Here is a 13,875-nt window from a genome sequence, read left to right as displayed (position 1 = left end):
AGATTGTTATTTATGGCCTATGCAATAATATCATTACGAGGCAAGACATGGCGCCAGGTTCTAAGAACTACCTCAGCGAGTAAAGGGATTGAACCTGCAACAAAAACAGAAATACCTGGAAAAACTCAGCAGGTCTGGCAGCATCGGCGGAGAAGAGCAAAGTTGACATTTCGAGTCCTCATGACCCTTCAACAGAACCTGCACTGTTGGCATTATTCTGTACCACACTCCAGCCATCTCGCCAACTGAGCTGACCAGCCCCTAGCCCTTTGCTTGCAATTTGGAATAGAGTTAAGATTGAAAATTGCCGTTGGGGAAAGCAGGGTGGAGAGGTGTGCATTTCAGCTTAAATATTGCAATATTTGGGCTGATAAGTGGCAAGTAACATTGGTGTCACAGAAGTGCCAAGCAATGACCATCTCTAACAAGAGAGAATCCACCATCTCCCCTTGACATTCAATAGCATTACCATCACTGAATCACTCACTAACAACAACCTGGGGGTTACCATTGACCAGAAACTGAACTGGACTAGCCATATAAATACTGTGGTTACAAGAGCAGGTCAAAGGCTGGCAACTCATTTCCTGATTCCCCAAAGCCTGTCCACTATCTACAAGGAACAAGTCAGGAGTGTGATGGAATATTCTCCACTTGTCTGGATGAGTGCAGCTCCAACAACATTCAAGAGACTCTATACCATCCAGGACAAAGCAGTTTGTTGACTGGCAGCCCATCCACAAACATCCACTCCCTCAACCACTGAAATACAGTGGCAGTAGTGTGTACCATCTATAGGATGCACTGCAGCAACTCACCAATGCTCGTTTGACAGCACCTTCCAAACCTGCAACCTCTATCACCTTGAAGGATAAGGGCAGCTGATGCATGGGAACACTGGCACCTGCAAGTTCCCTCCAAGTCACACATCATTGTGACTTGGAGCTATATCACCATTCCTTCACTACTGCTAGGTCAAAATCCTGGAATTCCCTTCCTAACAGCATTGCAGGTATACCTACACCACATGGACTGCAGCGGTTCAAGATGATAGCTCACTACCACCTTCTCAAGGGCAAACAGTGCTGGGCAATAAATGTTGGCCTGTAGCCAGGGATGCCCACATGCCTTGAAAGAATAAATAAGTAGTCTCCACAGGGACCTTTGCTGCTTACCTTGCCAAAGTTTGCTGAGTTGGCAGAGGTTCCTTTGTTTTAATACCAGTGACAAGCCCCTAAGCTACTGGGGTGCAACCAGGCTCTCTGTCTTCACATACAGGCTGCAAATCCAGTACCACTTGCTGGAAGTAAGAGTTTAAGTTGGGAGCTGGGGAGTAATGGTGTACACTTTTCTCCTTAAAAGAGCTTTTCCGACATTCTCCTTAGTATGATTTTAGAAAATAAATTAATTTTATGGGGAGTTCAGGCCACAATTCTAGCCTGTGCCTCAGGTGGTTGGCTCCATTTGCCTAATCTTCCCAGGTGCGGGTGCTAATGAAACACTGGGTTCCATTGACAGCCAATGTTGTGGGAGCATCCAGTGCTGGAAGGCTCCATCTTATTCCTCCACTCGCCTCATAAAGGACAATCCTACCAATTACAAACTCTGTGGAAATCTCAAAGTATGTCTGGGACGTAATGTATTTGGGTTCCAGTTCTGCAGGTGCACTCCTGCCAGATTTTTGTCTGCACTTTATAGGATGATTCACTTGCCATTCTATTCATCAATTCTTTCCGAGAGACTGTAACATGATGTGGTGGGAAGACTTGCATGCTCTTGTGACCCTGAGAGCTATGCTGGCAGGAGTACAAGTCCAGGTAGAGCCACCCAAGCCAGGCAGGTTGAAAGGTAAGAGCTAGGGTCAGGATAATGACCTATCCAATAGTACGGTAGTGTGGTAGTTATGTTATTGGGCTAGTAATCCAGAAGTTCGGACTAAGATTTCAGAGTTCCAGGTGGGATATCATCCCATCATTTTGCAGTATGAACATTTGAATTCAGTTTTAAAAGCCTGGAAATAAAATAAGATATCAGCAAACAGGACCATGGAAGAGTTGTAATAGCCTAACTGGTCCAAGAATGCACTTCCTTTAGGAAAGGAAACCTGCTGCCCTATGCCCACACTGGCCTATGTGTGACTAAAGTCCCACACTGTGACTGATCCTTAACTGTTTTCTGATGTGGTCTAGCAAGCCACTCATTTGTATCAAACTGCTCAAGAAGAAAGCCCCTGTTAACTCTCTCAGAGCAACTAGGGGTGTGCAAACGCCTTTCCCAAGAACACCCACATCCTGAGAGTGAAAAGGACATATAACATACGTTGTAAAATATATTACCCTGGACAAACAGCAAGAAGAAATGGGTTAACTCATATGCCACTAGGTACAGTAAACCATATCTAACTAACCACTCATCAGAGTTGTAAACCTCTCTGCCAATTGAAGAGTATACATTGTTTGTCCTTTTCTTTAAGCTTGTGCTGTTGCTGCTCATGCTGCCATTGATATGCCTTAATTTCCTCTCTATACTGGCACCTTTGTTTCCACTTCTTGCTGGCACACTTGCTCTTTCAATTCCCCCTCATGCCTGCTCTGTTCTTTTTCCTTATCTGCACTGTTCAGCTTCATGAGGGCAAGGATTTTCTTTTGCTGCCAGATAATTCAATAGTAATTCCATGCACACTGTTGCACACAAGAACAAAGAGCTCCTTTCCACTGACATGGGAGAAACACTTGGATAGAGAGGATATAAAAAAATTTAGCCTGGTAACAGGGAAATTTGATATCAGGTGTTAGCTCCAGAGAGTCTGTGCTTCATTCACATTGTTACTTCTATGATTCCATTAAATAATATTTACCCTGTCTAAAATCATATAAAGCATGCAGAAATGGATTCCTATTCAATGCAGGTGCAAACTGTGCTTTCATCCCAATTGCCAACAGCGATTTCCAGGCAATGGTTTGAAATTAAATTATGTTGAACAGCAGTGTATTTAGCTGCTTTATCTCACTGTTTTGCATCAAGTAGGAATAAAGTAGAAATAGTAACTCCCAATTTGTTTAAAAGCTAACTCCTATAACAGAAGTGCACAGAAAGACCGACATTGTTCCTTCACATCTCTTTGTCCTATAGAAATAGTTTCCAATTTTATCTCTGAAAGGATCTAATGTACAAAGCTCCAAAAGAAGCCTTTCAGGTTCAGAAGAAAAACCTTATAGATTTGGCATTAGGCTGAAGCTTCTGAAAGATCATGTTTTTGGCAAAACATAGCTTGCGGCAAGGAACTACATAAGCAAAAAGCTTAATATCAACAATTCCAGCGACTAAATCTAGCAACTGTCTTCCTTATGACAAACCATTAAGATCCAAAAGGCAGTGTACCACAGAAATTAAGCTTTGTTTCCTCTGGCTTTGATCAGCTAGCTTCTCTCAGATTTATACAGACAATTAAACAACCAGCCTCTGCAGCTAAAATCAATCTTAATCTCAATGGGAGATTTTCTAAAGTTTCAAAAGAATTCCTTTGGGAAGAGTGAATCTTTTGTTTTGTAATTTTTTTGACGAATAAATGGGCAGAGTGTAAATTAGCTTTAGAAAGAGATTTTTTTCTCTTTAATTTGGGAATTGTCTTTAGTCCCATTGCAGCCCTATTTTCAAAGTGTGCCCTGAATTGACACTACAGGAAGCAATATGCTGAAGTATATTAAATGGTATGACCATTATACACCTTCAAATGAAAAAGATGAAGATGCTCATTCAAAATTTACTATTCTTCTTTAATTTTAGAAATTTTGATAAATATATCTATAAATAAATGAGCATTTATAATAGAGGCTGTATCCGTTAATCAGTTGGAATTCATTAGTCAGTGGACAACTTTACTTCAGCACCACCCAATTTTATTCTCTTTTGCTGTATGAGTGGTACAGCCTAACTCAGACACTTACACAAAATCCATCAATTAAACATTTTCATTAACCCATGGGAGATGCACTCAAGTGATGCTGCAGCTACCCCAGTTCAGGTATATTCCCATTCAGGTGACACTGGTAAATTTTGTATTTACTCTCTTTCTGATTATTTATTGTATCTAAATAGCCAATTAGTAATTTGAATATTGAAGAGAATATCCATTTCCTTAAACAATTCATACACACATATTCTAAAATGTATGGTGAACCAAGCTAGAATCATTTCATATCCATAATCAAATATAATTCCTGGGGCTGAATTTTCACCTCAGCATGCAGGTACATGCCCAACATGCATGAGTGTCAAATAGCACGTGATGACATCGGGCGAGCATCCCGACGTCATCACGCACTCGTGCGATATTTCAGTCAGCAGACACGCACTGGTGTTGGCAGTACGCCCGCTGACAATTAAGAGAGCTTTTAAGCCCATTAATTAATTAATTTAATAGAATTTTTCCCTGCCCGTCCAACCTTACGTTTGGCAGGCGGGTGAAAAGGCCAAGTGACCCTTGGATCTTTGAGAAACCTCATCCATGGGCGGGATGAGGTTTCCGATGTTAACTAAACAAGAAATAAAAAAGTTTAAATCTCATTTCTAACATGTCCCTGCTCATGTCACAGAGTCACATGAGGGGCCGTGTTTACCTTAATTTTTAAATCTTTATTTTTAACGTTATAAATTTTCAGCTCCCTGTGGCAGCTCTGTGCCTTCAGGGAGCTTTCTGTGAGAGCACCCATGTGCATGTGCTGACTTCCGCGCTCGCCCTTCTCCCCCCACCACCCAGGCAGTGCTGAGTGTTTCAGCGCACTATTCACGCTGGCTGCCCGTTAATTGGCCAGCCAGCGTGAAATCCCAGTTGGGGCCCGATCACGGGCGGCAGACCATTGTGCGGCCACTCCCGGGCCAACCTGCTGTGCCCACCCAAAGAGGGGAAAATCCTCCCACTAGTATTAGTGGATCAATTTGCGATTTTTTTGCGATATCATGAGCAGGAAAAGTGCAATAAGAGATAGATATAGGACGGCCTATTTAAGAACACACTTTCTCTTTAGCCACGGCTCAATTGGTAGCACTCTTGTCTCTGAGTCAGAAGGCCGTGGCCGGGATTTTCCATGCCCAATGGCGTCAGGCACGTTCAGAGTGGACAATATGGTGAGAAGGCCAAAAATTAGTTTCATGACGTTGTTTGCAATTATCTGCTCAGCCCGTCGATGGTGGGCCGTGATCCCCACCATCGGACATCAGGAATTTCATTGCAATACACCTGTATATCATCATAAGGAAAGCCTGCCGGAATCATCACCCCCACCTCCGCTGCTGGGTTGTCCGCCCACATCAGCGGGAAAACACAACGGTGCTGAACATGTTTTGACAACTGTGATGTTCAGAAGTCGGGACTTACAGCCAGGGCCTTGCTCACATCATGAACGTCTGACGGGCAGAAGATGCTAGGGCCTGACAGCAATGGGGTCCTGGAGGAACATCCATGGAATGCTGGGTGGATTCTCATGAACATCGCTCTGCTGCAAAGCAGCTCACAGAAGTTGGAAAGTCACTGTTGATGCTCACAATGGATGATGGTCAAGGGAGTGGGAGAGGAAGGTTTAGGATCGACTGTGAGAGGAAGAAGTGTAGGGGGGTGAGGTTGGGAGGGGGGATGAAGGTCGGTGGGGTGATGTTTCAAGAGGAGAAATGAGGTTGGGAGGGGGGAGAGAGTACGGGAAGAGAAGGGGGTAACAGGGGAGAAGATGGCAACTGGGGTGGTAGGTCTGAGGGGGTGGAAGGTGTAAGGGAAGGAGTTTGGAGGGGGGAAGGAATGCGGAGAGGGGAAGGAGTCCAAAGGGAAGAAGGAGTGTGGAGATGGGAGGGAACTCAAGGGGAGGAAGGAGTGTGGAGAGGGAAGGGAGTCAGGGGGGAGGATGGTATGTATTGAGAGGAGGAAGTAAGGGTGGAGAAAAAATTAAGGGTGGAGGAAGGAGTCGGGAATGGGGGAGGGGAGTAAATATGGAGGAAGAAGTGAGGGTGTCTGAGGGAGTCAGGAAGGGGGAAGGAGTAAGGCTGGAGGAAGAAGTGAAACTGGAGGAAGAGGTAAGGCTGGAGGAAGGAGTTGAGGGGTGAAGGACTAAGGGTGGTGGAAGAAGCAAGCGTGTCTGAAGGAGTCAGGAAGGGGGAGGGACTAAGTGGGGGAGGGAGTCCAGTGGGAGTGGAAGAAATAAGGGAGGGGGGAGAAGGGGTTCCGGGGAGAAGGGTTCTGGAGGGGGGAAGGGGTTCTGGGCAGGAAGGGGTCCGGAGGGGGGGAATGTCCAGGTGAACGTGCAAGGGAGGGGCTTGATGGGTCCATGACTGTCTCCTGGGGAGGGAACTGAGGGTGGGTATGTATGAGGGAATGGTGAGAATGACCGAGGGCAGAGTGAGGCAGTTGGGTTTGAGGGTGAGGGTTCGATGGTTGCGGTAGAAGGGATGGCGAGGGTGGTTGGTGGGGACATGAAGGTAGGCACTGACTCTGGGGGTGGGATGGAGAAGGTTGGGGAGGTGAACGTGGATGGGGTATGATTTTCGGGTAGGAAGGGAACGTGCACGTTAGCCAGGACATCCTCAAAAGAAAAGGGATGTGGCTGGTAGGTCATGGAAGGGAGGTGGAAGGTGATGCCAGGGGGTCAACTGTAATGGGGGAAAGGAAATGGGTGACCTGGGGAGGGGAAAAGATGGGGGACTGCAGGAGGAACCGAATCAAGACCACGCTGTCCAAATCGAAAGTGAAACGAGAGTCGTGGTGGGCGAGATCAGATGCTGCTTGGGACTGTGGTCATTAGGTGGTGGTAGATGCAGGTTAGCTCAGATGGACAACTGAAAGCAAACTCCAGCATACAGCATTAAAAATACTCAGGACATGGAGTATAATATGTGAAGGATCTGTGTGCATGGGAGAGTGCTTGCACAAGGCTCTGAAAGGACACGCCACACACACACCTCTCCCTCCAGAATCACTCGTTGACCAGTTGCTCCCTCTGTGGTGACAGAGGATGAGGTTGAGGGGCTCACAGGCAAAGGGGACTCGGAGGGAGAGGACGGTCTCTGAGATTCCTGTGGGGATGACCCGGGGGTCTCCAGCTGCAGCTCCTCCTCCCTTCTGGTGCCAGGGGGCCCCAGCCTGACTCCTTGAGGGGAAGGAGCACCTGGAGGGACGTCGAGCTGCTCTGTTTCCCTCTCGTGTCACCACTGCAGGAACTCACCCATGGCTCCCGCGATGGTCTACACACATCCCCGAGTTCTGCTGAACCAGGGTCTCCATGGGGTCCGCCATCCTTCCCATGGAGCCCTCCATACACGCACATGTGGGCACTACTTCATCAGAGAGCAGGTGGACGCACTCCTCCGATTCGTGTGCCATTCTGCTGAGGGCTTCCAATGCCTCTGCATGATGTTCCCACGCCTTCTGCTGACTCTCCAGAATGATTCGGAAGGCCAAATCTCGAGGTTTGTCATCTGACTCGGACTTCACAGATGCCTGATCCCCAGCAGTTCTACGAGTGCTGGGGTCCTCACATGAATCTGCCTCCTGCTGCTGTGGACCTGTGTCCGTGCGGTGACCACCAGATTGTGAACCTGAGCCTGTCTAGATCTCGTTCCACCGAGATGTGTGCCTCTGTGCTGAAGGAGGGTGTGGGTGAGCGCTGTGATGGGGCCTACAGGCTGCTTACTTTCAGCTCTTCAATGGAGGAGGTGTCCTCTTGGCTGGAGGTGAGGGCGTGGTTGGATCTGGAGGAGTGACTGGCTGAGGGTATCAGTCACTTGGCAGAGCTCCCTGTGGACCAAAGTAGAGATGATTAGTGCAAGCAGCAGAGTCAAAAGCAGGACAGAGAGAGCACTCACTGTTGTGTTGAGAGAGGGATGATGTGGTGCATGATCCTTAAGAGGGTGTTCGCTGCTGACCTCACCGTCACCACAGGCATGGTTCACATCCTCACCAGTCAGCACGATGGCACACTCCTCAAAGTGAGTGAGGGGCCTAATGTGGGCCACTCCACCCCCCGGTCTGGGACCTCTCCCTGCTGATGTGAGCAGGCTTCTTCTGCATGAAAACAGATGAAGAGAGTGTGAGCAGGACACATGTCACTGTGTGGAATGTATGTGTGGTGAATGGAGCCATGGATGGGATGAGGATGTGAGCTCGAGAGGGTCTGAGTCTGATGGAAATGTAAGGCTGTGTGTGAGAGTTAATGGTGTTGTCCCTTGCGGTGTGAGATCCCTGTGGATGTGTGATGGGTTTGTGAGTGTGTGAGTTGAAAGTGATTAGAAGAGTGACTTATCCTGGCGGAACAGAGGAGATCATTCATCCTGTAGTGGCACTGGGAAGCTGTCCTCTTTTGCAGGGCATTGGTGCTGACAACCGCTGCCACTGCCTCCCAAGCTGGATTAATGAGGTTGCGGCCCATCCTGTGGCCAGAGCAGTGGTACAGGACATCCCGACAAGCCTCCACTGCGTCCAAAAGGTGCCCAAGGGATGCGCCATTGAACCTGAGGGCTGCAGTCTTTTTGCCTTTCAGGGCCATGTCTTCTTTGCAGCCATTGTGGGCTGGAAGCACTGAGAGGTGTGCACGGCTGCACGTTAAATACAGCGCCTGGCGTGATGAAGCGACACAATGATGGAGTGGTGGGTGAATGAGAGTCTGCCCACCATGGAAACGGCGTGTTTCCCAGGAATGCATATCTAATGCGATGGGTTTGGGCCCCTTATCTCAGGAAGGATGTGCTGGCCCTGGAGAGTGTCCAGAGGAGGTTCACGAGAATGATCCCAGGAATGAAAGGCTTAACATATGAGGAACGTTTGAGGACTCTGGGTCTATACTCGATGGAGTTTAGAAGGATGAGGGGGGATCTGATTGAAACTTACAGAATCCTGAAAGGCCTGGATAGAGTGGATGTGGGGAAGATGTTTCCATTAGTAGGAGAGACTAGGACCCGAGGGCACAGCCTCAGAGTAAAGGGAAGACCTTTTAGAACAGAGATGAGGAGAAACTTCTTTAGCCAGAGAGTGGTGAATCTATGGAATTCATTGCCACAGAAGGCTGTGGAGGCCAGGTCATTGAGTGTATTTAAGACCAAGATAGATAGGTTCTTGATTGGTAAGGGGATCAAAGGTTATGGGGAGAAGGCGGGAGAATGGGGTTGAGAAACTTATCAGCCATGATTGAATGGCGGAGCAGACTCGATGGGCCGATTGGCCTAATTTCTGCTCGTATGTCTTATGGTCTTATGGTCTTATGGATACGGTGTGAAAAGCTGGCTTTGCGGCCGGCGGGTAAAATGTTTTATCTGTCCATCAGCGCCTTTAGTACAAATCTGGGACCATTCTGCCCTGTGTGTTCAAGTCTCGTCTCATTCTGGAGATTTGAGAATAAAAATCAAGTTTGACACTCCAGTACTGTGCTGGTTGTGTTGACCTACTTTAGTTAAATGTATTTATTTATAATTGGTTTAGGCTTAACTTCTCATAAGGTGGACACTAATTCCAAAAAAAGGAAAATTTAGGATGACTGCCATTTTAAGTAGTGCATCATATAAATATATTATTAGGTTTTATGATCATGATGGTAACCTATTTTGACATTGGCATGATGATCAGGAAATCTCAGGAAATCCTTTGTTCCATTAAGTTAATTAAAAGTTGCTCTCTAACTATAATGTTCTTATGTTAAGAGATGTACTTGATTTTTAAAACAGGTTTTCAAAATAAACTTGCCCAGTTTGTGCCTGAATATCATTTTGCAACATCCTAACAAAGCAGGATCCTGTTGACGTAATAAGAATTTACCAAAGAATGTGATTTTCTATTAATGGGATTAAATGGATTGTCTTTCTGATGAGACATTAAACTGACACCCCACCTGCTCTATCTGGTGGACATAAAATAGTATCTATGGCACTATTTCAAAGAAGAAAATGGAAGTTATCACCAGTGGCAGCAGCACATCGCTCTCAGAGGGGAGTAACACAAGCAAGGCTCTACCTACCAGACCAGCGGTATAGTGGGGGTGCTGTGGAAGGGGCCGCAGGGCAAGAACTCCACTGGGAAGGGGGCAATAGAGGACAGAGGTTTGATTCAGAAACATGACATGGGGGGTTCGGGGGAGGGGGGGGAAGGAGGTGTCCTCTGCGGGGTGGGCGGGGTTATTTCTGGCATTATCTTATGCTGTAGACAGCACACTCACAATCAGGGGAGACATCTGCAGCCTATAGATGGGGAAAAGGGAGTTTAGGGATATTGCAGGGTTTCTAGGGAGGGTTGTGCTATCTGTCTAACTGGTCAGGAGGCCTTAAAATGGGGAGGGCTGTGGTCCACATGGGGCATAGGCACGTCCACCTCCAAAGGTTCATGGGGCAACACAGGGATTTTCACCACAAGCAGGTAAGGTTCAACGATCGGAGGGGGAGGATTGATAATTGTAGGAAACTGGAAATTGAGCTCCTCCAGGCCGATAGAAGGGACTTGAACAGCCACACAGGGAGGATTAAAACTGGTCTGGAAGTGAGAGCTCAGCACCACCATCTTCCAAACTGAAGCAATGGCGCAGCACAAAATTAAAAAGAGGGTTTTACCTAATGGTGAGGGTTCTGAGGGCTGATTGGAGGACTGGTGCTCTGCACAGGGAGACCGATTGAAGGAGCACCCAATTGAAATGTGTTTCGTCAAATGAGGGGAGATGGACATGTGCATCAGTGGCAATGCAGGGAATCAGGAGAGTTACGCACTGGGGTGCATTCATGTGAGACGAATCCCCATTCTTGGAACTAATCAATCTCCTTGTATTAACCCCTTGTTCCAAGTGCTGAAATTCCCCAGAGCCATAACAAAGAGCAGGGCTATTAGGTGTCTGGAGAAGCTGCAGCTACATTTTAAACACAGGAGCTCAGGATATAGTTGCTGGCAGCTGACCAGATGAGAAGCATGAGTCCCCCACCAACTATTCATATGTCCTTACTAAACATTTGCCCTTATGTCTTTTCCAAAGAGTCTGGTCTGTGAGTACAGTGAATGAGGATCCCAGTGTCAGGCCACAAAGCTGCACATCCAAATGCCTGGCCAGAGCAATGTCATAGCAATGGCTGATGTAGAAGTGGGGGAGGGGGAGGGGGAGGGGGAGGGGGAGGGGAACCACCTTGGAAAATAAAGTGCGCTGGCCAAGATTTCAGTGGCGTTTAGGTGCTGAGATTGGACCACAGAAATTGAACCAACAGTCACTCACTATTCATTGACAAGAATAGAACTTTTGGAGGCTGATGCTGATTTATGTCTTTTTCTCCTTTCTGCTGCAGAGAGGAGGCCTCCAGCAAGGTGGATGCTGGATTTATTGCTGCCTGCATTACCGCATACAGGCAGGAGAGAAGGCGGAGAAGATTGCGACGCCAGCATCAGGCTCGCCAAAGGGAGGAGCTTCACCCTGATGAGCAAGAGGCAGCAGGGCCCCCTCCGGACACAGAGGATGAGGCTCACAGAAACGTTGTGTGTAGGTGGCTCTCAAGACCAAGGGTTGAATTTTCCCAGAATTGCACTAAGTGTTGTAGGGGGAAGGTAAAATGGAGTCCTACCCGCCAATGAAAATGGCGGGTTTTCACATCGTATCTTCCTGAGCCCACCCCATTATGTACTCACTCTCGCAAAACATGCTGTTTCCATGGCGGGCGGGCTCTCATTCGCCTGCTTGCCATCACCCCGCTGTTGCATCATGCCGGCCACCATCTTTAAAAGGAAGTCGCCAGCAAAGTGCTCATCGCCACCACCTCACCACCGCTGCCTGGGAGACATGGCCTGCAAAGGCAAAAAGACTGCAGACCCATCGCTTCAACGACAGGTCCCTCGAACGACTGCTGGATGCCGTGGAGGCCTGCCGGGATGTGCTCTATCCCCGCTCTGGCCATAGGACGGGTAGCAATGTCACCAACCCAGCTTGGGAAGCGGTGGCAGTGGTGATCAGTGCCAATGCCTTTCAGAAGATGACAGCCACCTAGTGCCACAAAAGGATGAATGATCTCCTCTGTTCCACGAGGGTAAGTCACTCTTTTCATCACTCTCAACTCACACACTCACACATCCATCACACACTCACAGGGCCCTCACTCACTCCCAGTGCAAGGGACGTCACCATTCACCCTTTCACACACACCATCATTGTCCTCATCCTGTCCATGGGACCACTCACCACCCCCACAGGCCAGGCATAGTTATCATCTGGCCCGGCAGGCGCCAAAGAAACCTCCGAAGAAGAATCTGAAGGCACCCTCCCTGAAGTCTGACTCCCTGACTCTAAATCTTGGTCCCATTGAGGTGTGTGTCTCTGCGCTGGTGGGGGGTGTGGGTGAGCGCTGTGACCGGACTTCAGGGAGGGTGCCTTCAGATTCCTCTTAAAGTCTCATCACAGCGCTCACCCACACCCTCCACCAGCGCAGAGACACACACCTCAGTGGGACCTAGCTTTAGAGTAGCCTCGGGACCACAATCTGGTGAACGCATCGCACTGTCTGATCCACAGCAGACAGAGGCAGGGCACTTGGAGGATTGCTGGAGGCCAGAACGTTGCTGAGTCCGAGTCAGATGATGAGCCTCTGGACTCGGTCATGTCTCAGTTGCTGGAGCTGCAAAGGCAAGCTTGGGAATATCAGGAAGGGATGTCCACTGCACTCCTCAGATTGCCAGGTACGATGGAGGAGTCTGTCCATCTTCAGGCTGAGGTGATAGTGCCGGCATTGCAACGCACCGAGGTCAACACTGACAGGATGGCGGCCGCCATGGAGACCTTGGTCCAGGACGTCACTTGTGGGCTTCGTGGGCATAGCTCCATTGCTGATGCCATAGTTGGCCTCCAACAGTGTGTATGCGAGAGAGGTGCTGGGCAGCTCGATCTCACTCCAGGTACCCCTTCCGCTCAGTCAGGGGCTCTTGGGCACCTATAGGGAGGAGGATCAGCAGGTGCATGCTCTGGGGCCATCCACCCAGGTGACTCTGGGAGTGAGCAGCCCATCTGACTCCCCTCTTTCGGTGACCTCCGCAGCTCCAGCTTCTCAGGCCGAGGAGGTGCCATTGCCACACAGCAGGGCCCCAAAAGCACGCCGGGGCCCTCCGAGTCTGGGCTGTCCAGAGGACGCCCGCTAAAGTCATCACAGACAGGGCGTCACAGTCAGCAGGCTGCCTCCACCTCTACTGTAGATGTCCAGGGAGCACCAAGACGTAGCAGCAGGGTTAGGACAGTTAAGGAGAATTAGTTCCACAGCCTGGGCACGGGTGTTAATCACTTGTACATAATGTTCACTCTTGTCAATAAACTCCCAAGAATTTCTCCCTGCTTATGGCTCCTTGTTCTGATGACTAGTGTTCTTGTCACTCAGGTGTGAATTCTTTCTACACAAGATAAAAGGCAGGTGTCTCAGTCCAGGGCCTCTTCCCTGTGCTCTGTACAGCCTTCAGACCACAATGATGGTCCAGCCTCACACTCCCTGGAAACATTACTGATGCCTGCACCTCAGCAGTGCTGGTCATTGCTGCCAGAATGTAGTGGGCAGGCGCCACAGAGTTCTCTCATTCTCTCTGTGTGCTCTCAGCACCTTTAAGATAGGGCTGGCCCCCATCACACCAGCATCTGTGACCAGTGATGCTGTGCACCAGCTCCTGAAGGGCTGAGGTGCTGAAGGCGGACACAGCATCAGATGTGTCTAAAGTTTCATGGCTGCATCTCTGAGATGGCCTGATCATGGAGCGCAAGCGAGCTGCCCTCGGCCAGACAGGAGTTAGACATTCTCAGAGGCCATGTGAAGATCTATGGAGTGTCCTCACTGCATGTTGTTATCATCCTCCTGCAATCAAGCGACTATTAGGGCCTCCACTGCATCTCCATGACAGGAGCA

The sequence above is a fragment of the Cetorhinus maximus genome, chromosome 2, assembly GCF_964194155.1.
Source record: "Cetorhinus maximus chromosome 2, sCetMax3.hap1.1, whole genome shotgun sequence".
NCBI classification, from domain to species: Eukaryota; Metazoa; Chordata; class Chondrichthyes; order Lamniformes; family Cetorhinidae; genus Cetorhinus; species Cetorhinus maximus.
The sequence above is the reverse complement of the archived record's forward strand: the minus strand, read 5'-3'. Positions refer to the sequence as shown.